The sequence below is a fragment of the Salmo salar genome, chromosome ssa10 (genome assembly GCF_905237065.1).
Source record: "Salmo salar chromosome ssa10, Ssal_v3.1, whole genome shotgun sequence".
NCBI lineage: Eukaryota > Metazoa > Chordata > Actinopteri > Salmoniformes > Salmonidae > Salmo > Salmo salar.
The window spans coordinates 46,338,213-46,350,256 of record NC_059451.1 but is presented as its reverse complement, the minus strand read 5'-3'; the positions used below and the strand labels follow the sequence as shown (position 1 = coordinate 46,350,256).

Below are 12,044 nucleotides of genomic sequence, written 5' to 3'. Positions count from 1 at the left end.
TCTATCTTCATCAGGACCTTGATCTCCTCCCTGAGCCTGTGAATCTCCAGGCGCTGCAGCTGAACGATACAGTCCCCCTCTGGTTCAGACGGACCACCATGTTACTGGGGTTGGCCCTGGGAGACAGCAGCGCTGGGGGCGGAGACAAAAAGTCAGCTCACTGAGCAGTTACTTTAGATGCGGATAACTTAGACATTTTTCAAGTGACCTAACTAGGAAAAAAAAAAAAGTGTGATGAAACACAGAACCTCAAGCACCTCTATGAGTATAAACTCCATGAAGTGAGGTGGTTTTCACACATGGTAAAAGTTACCCTACAGACTCTTTCCAATGAAAGCTGCAATCAGTTGTCTTTACTGTAAATCAGTCCAGATAAGAGAAAAACAGATCACCTTTGAGAGTGTTGGTCTGCTTCTCGCCCTGTTTTCTCATCAGACTCTTGTAGACGTGGACCTGAGAACGCACCAGACGCAACTCCTGTCTCAGGTCGTTGATCTCTCTGATCAGAGTCGCATTCTCCTATAGCAATCAATGAATCAACCAATCAGTTAGTCACAGAACAGTACAGAACAAACAGCCTATAGATTTGGGGTGTATAATAAAGTTGAGGTCACTAATTCTATGACTATTGTGTGCGGCACTCCAACAGTCCTTTATGAAAAGTCTTGTGTCACCTGCATGATATTGACGTTGTCTGCATGGTGGACCACGCCGTCTTTGGCCAGTTTCCTCTTCAGGGACGCCACGTTCCTCTCCAGGTGCTCTCTGTGCCGGGCGTACTCCCTTTGGACGTCTGCGTCCACACCAACTATATCCACCTGAGAGACATGAAGAGCAGCCATCTTTGATTCCAATGAATACACAGTAGCCAACTTACTTATCCATGACCAGTTGCATTCTTTAACTTCTGGGTAAATATTTGCTCAGGGAGAACTTTTCTTAGACCAGCACTGTAGCCGTTACAAGGTTACAACCCAATTCACTCTACCAGCTTGCATGAAAGAGGATAAAAGCAGCACAAACAGGCAGCGTGAGCTCTAGTGAGCCTATATCTATGCTGCTCTTGCTCTCTGTCAATTCAATTCAAGGGGCTTTATTGGCATGGGAAACATATGTTTACATTGCCAAAGCAAGTGAAGTACATATACAAAAGTTAAAAAAATAAAAATGAACTTTCTCTGTCATCCTCTTTCATCCTGTCTCTCTCACCACGTCACTTTTCTGTACATAGTGGTCGTAAAGGTCTCTGATGCCGTCCTTTAACCTCTTAGGCTCCTGGATGAAGCCCACACAGTTATGGAGGTCCATCTTGAACCTACGTACCAGGGCCTCCACATCTTTCACCTGGGGAAGAGGGGTTGGTCATGCAAAGTTACACAAATAAAAGTCAGACAAAGATAAAAACACAAATATAAACACCTGCCATGCACGCAAAGTAAAATGGTATCCCTCTCCCTCTCACACACTACATACCTTCTGCAGTCCCTTGTGCATCTCCTTGTCGGTGGTGGTGAGTTTGAGCTTCAGCTCAGCAATGTCCAGTTCCTGTTGAGTGTTCTTGTGGAAGGTATCCAGCTCCATCTACAGAGTACAGGAAGCCCATAGTATTGATCTCGATATACACTCCCTCATACAGCTGATCTATAGCACTCATCTAAACCCTGATCCACTCTTATCTATATGAACACAGTCATCATTTCCATCTACATGAAGAGAGGGCTAAAAGTTGGCAGGCGGTTTAAATAAGTGTAAATTATGAAAAAACTAGGAACTAAAGTAGGAAAAGCCTCCCCCTTTTTCCGCCAAACATAATGGTCATTATGGCCAAACAGTTCTATTTCTGCTTCATCAGACCAGAGGACATTTCTCCAAAAAGTACAATCTTTGTCCCCATGTGCATTTGCAAACCGTAGTCTGGCTTTTTTAATGGTAGTTTTGGAGCAGTGGCTTCTTCCTTGCTGAGCGGCCTTTCAGGTTATGACAATATAGGACTAGTTTTACTGTGGATATAGATACTTTTGTACCCGTTTCCTCCAGCATCTTGACAAGGTCTTTTTCTGTTGTTCTGGGATTGATTTGCACTTTTCACACCAAAGTATGTTCATCTCTAGGAGACAGAACGCATCTCCTTCCTGAGCGGTATGACGGCTGCGTGGTCCCATGGTGTTTATACTTGCGTACTATTGTTTGTACAGATGAACGTGGTACCTTCAGGCGTTTGGACATTGCTCCCAAGGATGAACCAGACTTGTGGAGGTCTACAATTGTTTTTCTGAGGTCTTGGCTAATTTCTTTTGATTTTCCCATGATGTCAAGCAAAGAGGCACTGAGTTTGAAGGTAGGCCTTGAAATACATCCACAGGTACACCTCCAATTGACTCTAATGATGTCAATTAACCAATCAGAAGCTTCTAAATCCATGACATAATTTTCGGGAAATTTCTAAGCTGTTTAAAGGCACAGTCAACTTAGTGTATGTAAACTTCTGACCCACTGGAATTGAGATACAGTGAATTATAAGTGAAATAATCTGTCTGTAAACAATTGTTGGAAAAATTACTTGTGTCATGCACAAAGTAGATGTCTTAGCCTCTTACATCTAGACGTTCCGCTAGCGGAACACCTGCTCCAATATCCAATGATAGGCGTGGTGCGAATTACAAATTCCTCAAAAATACAAAAACTAAAATTTTTCAAACATATGACTATTTTACAGCATTTTAAAGACAAGACTCTCCTTTATCTAACCACACTGTCCGATTTCAAAAAGGCTTTACAGCGAAAGCAAAACATTAGATTATGTCAGCAGAGTACCAAGCCAGAAATAATCAGACACCCATTTTTCAAGCTAGCATATAATGTCACAAAAAACAAAACCACAGCTAAATGCAGCACTAACCTTTGATGATCTTCATCAGATGACAACCCTAGGACATTATGTTATACAATGCATGCATGTTTTGTTCAATCAAGTTCATATTTATATCAAAAAACAGTTTTTTTACATTAGCATGTGATGTTCAGAACTTGCATACCCCCCGCAAACCTCCGGTGAATTTACTAAATTACTCACGATAAACGTTCACAAAAAACATAACAATTATTTTAAGAATTATAGATACAGAACTCCTCTATGCACTCGATATGTCCGATTTTAAAATAGCTTTTCGGTGAAAGCACATTTTACAATATTCTCAGTAGATAGCCCGGCATCACAGGGCTAGCTATTTAGACACCCACCAAGTTTAGCACTCACCAATATCAGATTTACTATTAGAAAAGTTTGATTACCTTTCCTGTTCTTCGTCAGAATGCACTCCCAGGACTTCTACTTCAATAACAAATGTTGGTTTGGTCCAAAATAATCCATCGTTATATCCAAATAGCGGCGTTTTGTTCGTGCGTTCCAGACACTATCCGAATGGTAAATAAGGGTCGTGCGCATGGCGCATTGCGTGACAAAAGATTTCTAAATATTTCATTACCGTACTTCGAAGCATGTCAACCGCTGTTTAAAATCAATTTTTATGCCATTTTTCTCGGAAAAAAAGCGATAATATTCCGACCGGGAATCTGTGTTTCGGCAAATAGAGGGAAAAACACAAAGACGGGGGCGGCCAGTGCACGAGCCTAAGCCCTTTGTCCTCTGATAGACCACTTAGCAAAAGCGCTCGTGTGTTTCAGCCAGGGCTTTGAATTACGTCATTCAGCTTTTTCCCGGGCTCTGAGAGACCATGTGAGCCGTAGGAAGTGTCACGTTAGAGCAGAGGTCCTTTGTAATGGATAGAGATGGCAAAGAAGTTCAAGAAATGGTCAGACAGGGTACTTCCTGTACAGAATCTTCTCACGTTTTGGCCTGCCAAATGAGTTCTGTTATACTCACAGACACCATTCAAACAGTTTTAGAAACTTTGGAGTGTTTTCTATCCAAAGCTAATAATTAAATGCATATTCTAGTTTCTGGGCAGGACTAATAATCAGATTAAATCGGGTACGTTTTTTATTCAGCCGTGAAAATACTGCCCCCTAGCCATAACAGGTTAACCGACTTGCCAAAACTATAGTTTGTTAACAAGAAATTTGTGGAGTGGTTGAAAAACGAGTTTTAATGACTCCAACCTAAGTGTATGTAAACTTCCGACTTCAACTGTACCTACTCAAGAGACATTTCAGCGATGGTTAACGAATTCAACATTAACTGGTTAAAGAACTGATACAGGAGGAGGGAGTTTTACCTCATGGGTCTGCTCTTTCATCTCCTCGATGTCGTTCTCTCTGGGCTCAATCTGTTTCTTCCGTTCTTTGATCTTGTAGTCCAAAACAAACGTACATTTCTCCAGCTCCTGGTTCTTCTTTTTCAGGTCGCATTTCTCCTACACAGGGATAAAGGACAAGAGAAGACAAACAGGCCTCAGATCAGATCGTGGATGTGTTTCTCTTACACAGGAACAGGGACAAGACCTTAGCCTGCTGATCACAGATATGTTGTGCTGTCTTGCCAACTCATGTGGCCTTTATCACGCAACAACCATAGGAGTTGGTAAGACAAGACAAACAGGCCTCAGATCAAAAAATCAAATAAAATTTTATTAGTCACATGCGCCGAATACAACACCTTACAGTAAAATGCTTACTTAGAGCCCCTAACCAACAATGCATATGAAAAAAATACGGATAAGAAATAAAAGTAACAAGTAATTAAAGAGCAGCAGTAAAATAACAATAGCGAGACTATATACAGGGTACCGGTACAGAGTCAATGTGCGGGGGCACCGATTAGTTGAGGTAATATGTACATGTAGGTAGAGTTATTAAAGTGACTATGCATAGATGATAACAACAGAGAGTAGCAGCGGTGTGAAAAAGGGGGGGGGGGGGCAGTGCAAATAGTCTGGGTAGCCATTTGATTAGGTGTTCAGGAGTCTTATGGCTTGGGGGTAGGAACTGTTTAGAAGCCTCTTGGTCCTAGACTTGGCGCTTCGGTACCACTTGCCGTGCGGTAGCAGAGAGAACGGTCTATGACTAGGGTGGCTGGAGTCTTTGACACTTTTTAGGGCCTTCCTCTGACACCGCCTGGTATAGAGGTCCTGGATGGCAGGAAGCTTTGCCCCACTTCACACTGACTGAGTAGACAATCATTTAACTGCCATGTAATAACTCATATAATATAACATGGCATGATGCAATGCTGCCATGTAACAGGTTTGTTAGGTTGTTTAAATAAACCATGAAATCAACCCATTCTCTTTATAGTCTTTGGCTTGAGTTATTTTTCCAGTTCAATTACATTCATAATCCTCTTCCAAAATTAATATCCCATGAAATTGAATATAAAATGTCACTTCCATAGTTCAACAATACAAGCTAGTTAGTGAACCAAATCTAATGTTCAAGCTTAACTTCTGGGAGGCATCTTTAATGTTCAAATGTATCATCGTTAGTGACGACGAGTGTTAGAACAACAGTTGCCACGGCTACTCTGCTGAGTGTGAATCTTTATTCATGAAGAGAAAGGATAGGAGGATGGATCTGTGTTTGAACTGAACTGGAGCCTCCTCTTTTGATGCGGGGCCATTTTGTTATAATTTACTCTCTGTCCAATTAGCTATTTGAAAGCGTTTCATCTTGAGGGCGGGTGAATGTGTGCGTGAGTGTAGAGGAAGGGAGGGGGGAAGGGGGTGTAATCTTTTCATAGACAGCATCTGTGACATTTACACATTAAAGACAGTTATCAATTATTGTCTCTATTCAGTCTGTATCGCTGAAGCGTTACATATAGCACAATAGAAATGTAAAGGTAATTTCCTATTGAGCTGACATCTGCAGCGTAAAGGCAATGGGAACATTGCCTTTAAATTTCAATAACGCTGTAGCGCTGAATTTCCACGATCCGGATTGAATAGTTCCCTAAGTGTCCCTCTGCACACTAAGGCTGTGGTCCAAACACTTTATTTGATTTATTTCACCTTTATTTAACCAGGTAGGCCAGTTGAGAACAAGTTCTCATTTACAACTGCGTCCTGGCCAAGATAAAGTAAAGCAGTGCGACACAAACAACAACACAGAGTTACACATGGAATAAACAAACGTACAGTCAATAACACAATAGAAAAAGTCTATATACAGTGTGTGCACAGTGTTTCACTTAAAAGACACCCTATCCCCTCAGCCCTCAAATGAAGTGGACACTTCTGATGACGTATCATGACGTCTGACGAGTATACACTTGCAGGCAAGGGGCGAGGGAGGAAGGAATGATTTTTAAATGAACCGCCCTTCCCCGGAAATTCATCAATCGTTCATCCTGCGATGATAGTGTTTTCAGCCACCGGTAGCTTGTGGTTGCTTTATATGCGTTAGACAATTATGAATGCATGTCTACTTATATTAAATATATAATTATTAATATATGCCTACTGTATGATAGCTAGCAAATAAATTAGCTAACTAACATTAGCCTACCTAGCTGGAACTTCTGAAGAAGGAAAATGTTTTATTTCTACAATTTACAAAAGATAACCAAACAAAAACATATTCACTTTTTATAAGATGTGTTTGTGCCATCATGTGCATTAGTAGCACAATGTCTAACTTATTTGCATTTGTTTTTACTTACACTTGTATGTTGACTTCTCCATTAATGTTGTTTAAGTTTTCTCTGACTTTTCTTAGCGGATGTACAATCATCGCGAATTGAATTATGGGGAGTTTCAGGCCTCGGATGTGAACATAATTGTACACTCGCAAAGCCGACTAAAAACGAGGGCTGAGGGGCTTACGTTGCAAACTTCCCTTGCTTGGCTAATCATTTGGACCGCCCTCCAAGATGGCAACGGGGATTCCCCCAAGGGAATAAGGCGAGGGTAAGTGGATGAGGGTGTGTCTTTTAAGTGTTTGGACCGCAGCCTAAGAGACAGAGTTAGAAGAGGATGAAAATGGTTTTCTCCTCCCTCAGAACACTGATGTTAAAATATGGACATGCTCTTTGCAGGGATATAACGTCGCAAATCAATTGCGCTAACAGCCCCATTCTTTGTTCATGCTTTGTTCATGCAGGGACACAACATGTCAACATGTAACCTTATGAGAAAAAAGAGAGGGGGATAGTTTCTTTAAAAAAATATTTAACCCTTATTTTACCAGGTAAGTTGACTGAGAACACATTCTCATTTACAGCAACGACCTGGGGAATATTTACAGGGAAAAGGAGGGGGGAGGAATGAGCCAATCGGAAGCTGTGGATGATTAAGTGGCCATGATGGTTTGAGGCCAGATTGGACATTTTTACCAGGACACCGGGGTTACTCTAAAGAGTGGACATTTTTACCAAGACACCGGGGTTACTCTAAAGAGTGGACATTTTTGCCATGGGATCTTTAGTGACCACAGAGAGTCAGGACATGCGTTTAACGTGCCATCCAAAAGACGGTGTCACGACTTCCGCCGAAGTCGGCTCCTCTCCTTGTTCGGGCGGCGTTCGGCGATCGACGTCACCGGCTTTCTAGCCATCGCCGCATAACCCCACTATTTCCTGGCAACAGAGGGCTCTCACGGGGTGGTCGCGAGAGTGCTCCGGGAGGTGTGTAGGGGTTGCCGTTGGTGCTACCACGGTGGAAAGTCCAGACCAGGTCTCCACCGTGCACATCCCCCCAGAATATGGCGATTTGGCTCTCGCCTTCTGTAAAAAGAAGGCGACTCAATTACCACCTCATCGACGGAGGGATTGTGCGATAAATCTCCTCGCAGACGCTGCACTTCCCAGGAGTCACGTGTATCCCCTGTCGCAAGCGGAGACGGTGGCTATGGAAACATGTCTCCGAATCCCTGCATCAGGGGTACATTCGGTCCTCCACTTCACCCGCCTCCTCGAGTTTCTTTTTTGTGAAGAAGAAGGATGGAGGTTTACGCCCGTGCATTGACTATAGAGATCTCAATCAAATCACGGTGAGGTACAGTTACCGGCTACCTCTTATCGCCACGGCGATTGAGTCAATCCATGGGGCGCGCTTCTTCACGAAACTGGATCTCAGGAGTGCGTATAACCTGGTGCGTATCTGGGAGGGAGACGAGTGGAAGACAGCGTTCAGTACCACCACAGGGCATTATGAGTACCTCGTCATGCCGTACGGGTTGATGAATGCTCCATCAGTTTTCCAATCCTTTGTAGATGAGATTTTCAGGGACCTGCACGGGCAGGGTGTTGTGGTGTATATCGATGACATTCTGATATACTCCGCTACACACGCCGAGCATGTGTCTTTGGTGCGCAAGGTACTTGGACGACTGTTGGAGCATGACCTGTGTCAGGGATTCCTAGGAGTGGTGGTTGGAGTCAGGCGCAGAGGGTAAGTATCACGTCTTTTATTTCTCCGGCACAAAACGGTCACGCCAAAACAGATGGCGCGTAATAAGGTAGACCAACCCAAAACACAGGGCAAAACAGTCCGGAGAGAAAATAAGGCGCCAGCCAGCACATCCAAATAACAAACAGTGAAATAATCCCGCACAAACCTGGGCGGGCCTAACAGGCTTAAATAAACACAAATCAAGAAACAAAACAGGGAACAGGTGCAACCAATAAGACCGAACAAACAGAAAAGGAAAAAGGGATCAGCAGTGGCTAGTAGACCGGCGACGACGACCGCCGAGCGCCGCCCGAACAAGCAGGGGAGCCACCTTCGGTGGGATTCGTGACAACCTGTATGTCAAGGCTGAGAAATGCCTGTTCTTTCAGCAGGCCGTCTCCTTCCTAGGGTATCGCATTTCCACATCAGCGGTGGAGATGTAGAGTGACCGCATTGCAGCCGTGCGTAATTGGCCGACTCCCACCACGGTTAAGGAGGTGCAGCGATTTTTAGGGTTTGCCAATTACTACCGGAGATGTATCCGGGTTTTGGCCAGGTTGCTGCGCCCATTACCTCACTGCCTCCTGTAAGGTTGCAGTGGTCGGCTGAGGCGGACAGGGCTTTTGGGCAGCTAAGAGCTCTGTTTACTTCGGCTCCCGTGCTGGCCCATCCGGATCCCTCTTTGGCATTCATAGTGGAGGTGGACGCATCCGAGGCTGGGATAGGAGCCGTGCTCTCACAGCGCTTGGGTATGCCACCGAAACTCCGCCCCTGTGCTTTCTTCTCGAAGAAGCTCAGCCCAGCGGAGCATAACTAATGTGGGGGACCGGGAGTTGTTGGCTGTGGTTAAAGCGTTGAAGGCGTGGAGACATTGGCTTGAGGGGGCTAAACACCGTTTCCTCATCTGGACTGACCACCGCAACCTGGAGTACATCCGGGCAGTGAGGAGACTGAATCCTCGTCAGGCAAGGTGGGCCATGTTCTTTACCCGTTTTGTGTTTACCCTATCCTACAGACCAGGTTCCCAGAATAAGAAGGCAGACGCACTGTCCCGGCTGTATGACACAGAGGAGCGGCCCATGGATCAGACTCCCATACTCCCGGCCTCCTGCCTGGTAGTGCCGGTCGTGTGGGAGCTGGATGCGAACAAGAGTAACGGGCAGGTAGTCAACCAGGATGTGGGCAGTTTTCTGCGGTCCTATTGCCAGGACCGGCCGGGCGAGTGGGCGGCGTTCGTGCCCTGGGCCGAGATGGCGCAGAACACGCTTCGCCACTCCTCCACTAACCTCTACCCCTTTCAGTGCGTATTGGGGTACCAGCCGGTTCTGGCACCATGGCATCAGGGTCAGACCAAGACTCCTGCGGTGGACGACTGGTTTAGGCGCGCGGATGAGACATGGGAGGCCGCCGTGTACATCTCCAACGAGTCGCGCGTCGCCAGAAAACCAGCGCGGACCGTCACCGCAGTGAGACCCCGGTGTTAGACCCGGTCCCCTGGTGCAATCTCTCGATCCGTAATCTGCCCCTCCGCCTGCCCTTCCGGAAGCTGGGTCCGCAGTTTGTGGGGCCATTTAAAGTCCTGAAGAGGGTGAACGATGTATGTTACAGATTACAGCTTCCCTCTGATTATCGTATTAACCCCTCATTCCATGTGTCATGCCGGTGGTGGCTGGTCAGCTCCAGGAATCTGAGGTGCGGGAGGTCCCTTCGCCCCCTTTGGACATCGAGGGGGCCCCGGCGTACATTGTTCGTTCCATCCTGGATTCGAGGCGTCAGGCGGGGGGCCTTCAGTACCTCGTGGAGTGGGAGGGGTACGGGCTGGGGGAGATGTGCTGGGTTCCGGTTGCAGATGTTCTGGATCCTGAACTGCTGCGGGAGTTTCACCGTCGCCGGCCGGATCGCCCTGCGCCTCGTCCCCCGGGTCGTCCCCGAGGCTGGTGTCGGCATGCGGGGGGGGGGGGTACTGTCACGACTTCCGCCGAAGTCGGCTCCTCTCCTTGTTCGGGCGGCGTTCGGCGATCGACGTCACCGGCTTTCTAGCCATCGCCGCTCCATTTTTCATATGTCCATTTGTCTTGTCTTCCATACACACCTGGTTTTCATTTCCACAATCAATCTACATGTATTTAACCCTCTGTTTCCCATCATGTCTTTGTGTGTAATTGTTTCATGTTATGTGGTGTTTGATTTATGCGCTTGTCTTTTATTTATTTTCCGTGTTTTGAGCGCATTTGATTATTGTAGTGCTCTCATTTTGGAACGGAAAATAAATATGCGCCTGTTAACTATACTCTGCTCTCCTGCACCTGACTTCGCCTCCAGTACACACCATAACAGACGGCACCTTGCAACAGGGCAATGTCCCCAATCACTGCCCTGGGGCAATGGGATAAAAAAATGTTTTGACCAGAGGAAAGAGTGCCTCCTACTGGCCCTCCAACACCACTTCCAGCAGCATCTGGTCTCCCATCCAGGACCAACCCTGATTAGCTTCAGAGGCAAGTCAGCAGAGGGATGCAGAGTAGTATGTGTACGTGAATTTGTGTTCGCAGAGCAAGTGTCTGAGTCAGTGCCTGAAACGGTGGCCTGCTCCACCACATGCTGATGCAGTGGGATTATTCATTATTGGCCCTTCACACTCAAGGTTCAGTGCTGTGAGAAGGGGAGGAGTCTCACAGTCTCAAAGTCACCTTGTCTGGTGTGATGCATGGGACTGGGACTCAGGATAATGGATGTATGGGGGAGAACAACTTTTATGGACAATATATAATAGCGTATAAGTTGATTGTGTTCGATTATGAGAGAAGAACATTTGAACAAAGTCAACTACAATCATAAACAGTAGAGGTCCATCAATAAAACTGACTTTTTTCCTTCCTTAATGTTTCAACAGTTTCAATGGCATCCAGTCAAGTAACCTTCCATGTTTCTGCATACCTCGGAAGCAAACCTATCATTCCTGCCTGGCTCCTTTTGGAACAAACCTAACCCTCTCCATGCCATGGCACCTGGCTGTACCCCCTCAGCCCAGCAGCAACCCTCTCACCTTATCCTGGATGGTTTCATCCCTCTCCTGGATCTCTTTCTTCAGGGCCAGGATGTCTTTCTCCAGACACTTCTGATGTGCCAGTAGCTTCTATTGCTCTGACTTCATCTTCACTTTCTCCACGCTCCTGTCGTCTATATTCTTCTGCAGGCTGCTGAACTGCAGTGTGTGTGTGCGTGGGTGTGTGTGTGTGAGGGAGGGAGGGAGAGAGGGAGGGAGGGGAGGACAGGGGGTAGACGTAGCAGGAGAGGAGGAAAATGTCACCAGTCGCCATAGTCATAACTCATTGTGACTTACACAATGGTCATATTCTTTATAGCTTCCCATAACCAACAATAAAGCCTCCACATGCAGTACCATATTGGATAGTAAAAACAGCCTAACCTGATCTAGGGAGAAAGGGAAGTAGACAAAAAAATCTGAGAAGACAAGAAAAGACAGCCAACAGACAGAATGGGGCCATAGGACTGCAGAATCTACACACAGGATCTGACTTAACATCCTCCCTGTGATATTGAGTGAGCAAGCGGAGGGAGCACATTAGAGCCTAACTATGGACACATGGACAGGCCCTGCTCGCCGTCAGCAGGCCGTATGCTGCGTCTGATTGGCTGTAATTATGATGTACCACTGTGATGAGAGGGCAGGCAGGC

The 12,044-nt window shown here is 46.0% G+C and overlaps 1 pseudogene; it reads right to left on the bottom strand.

Annotated features, from left to right (window-relative positions):
- The window catches only part of LOC106560511 (cilia- and flagella-associated protein 57-like), a 49,957-nt pseudogene that overhangs the window by 6,534 nt on the left and 31,379 nt on the right, over positions 1–12,044 (bottom strand).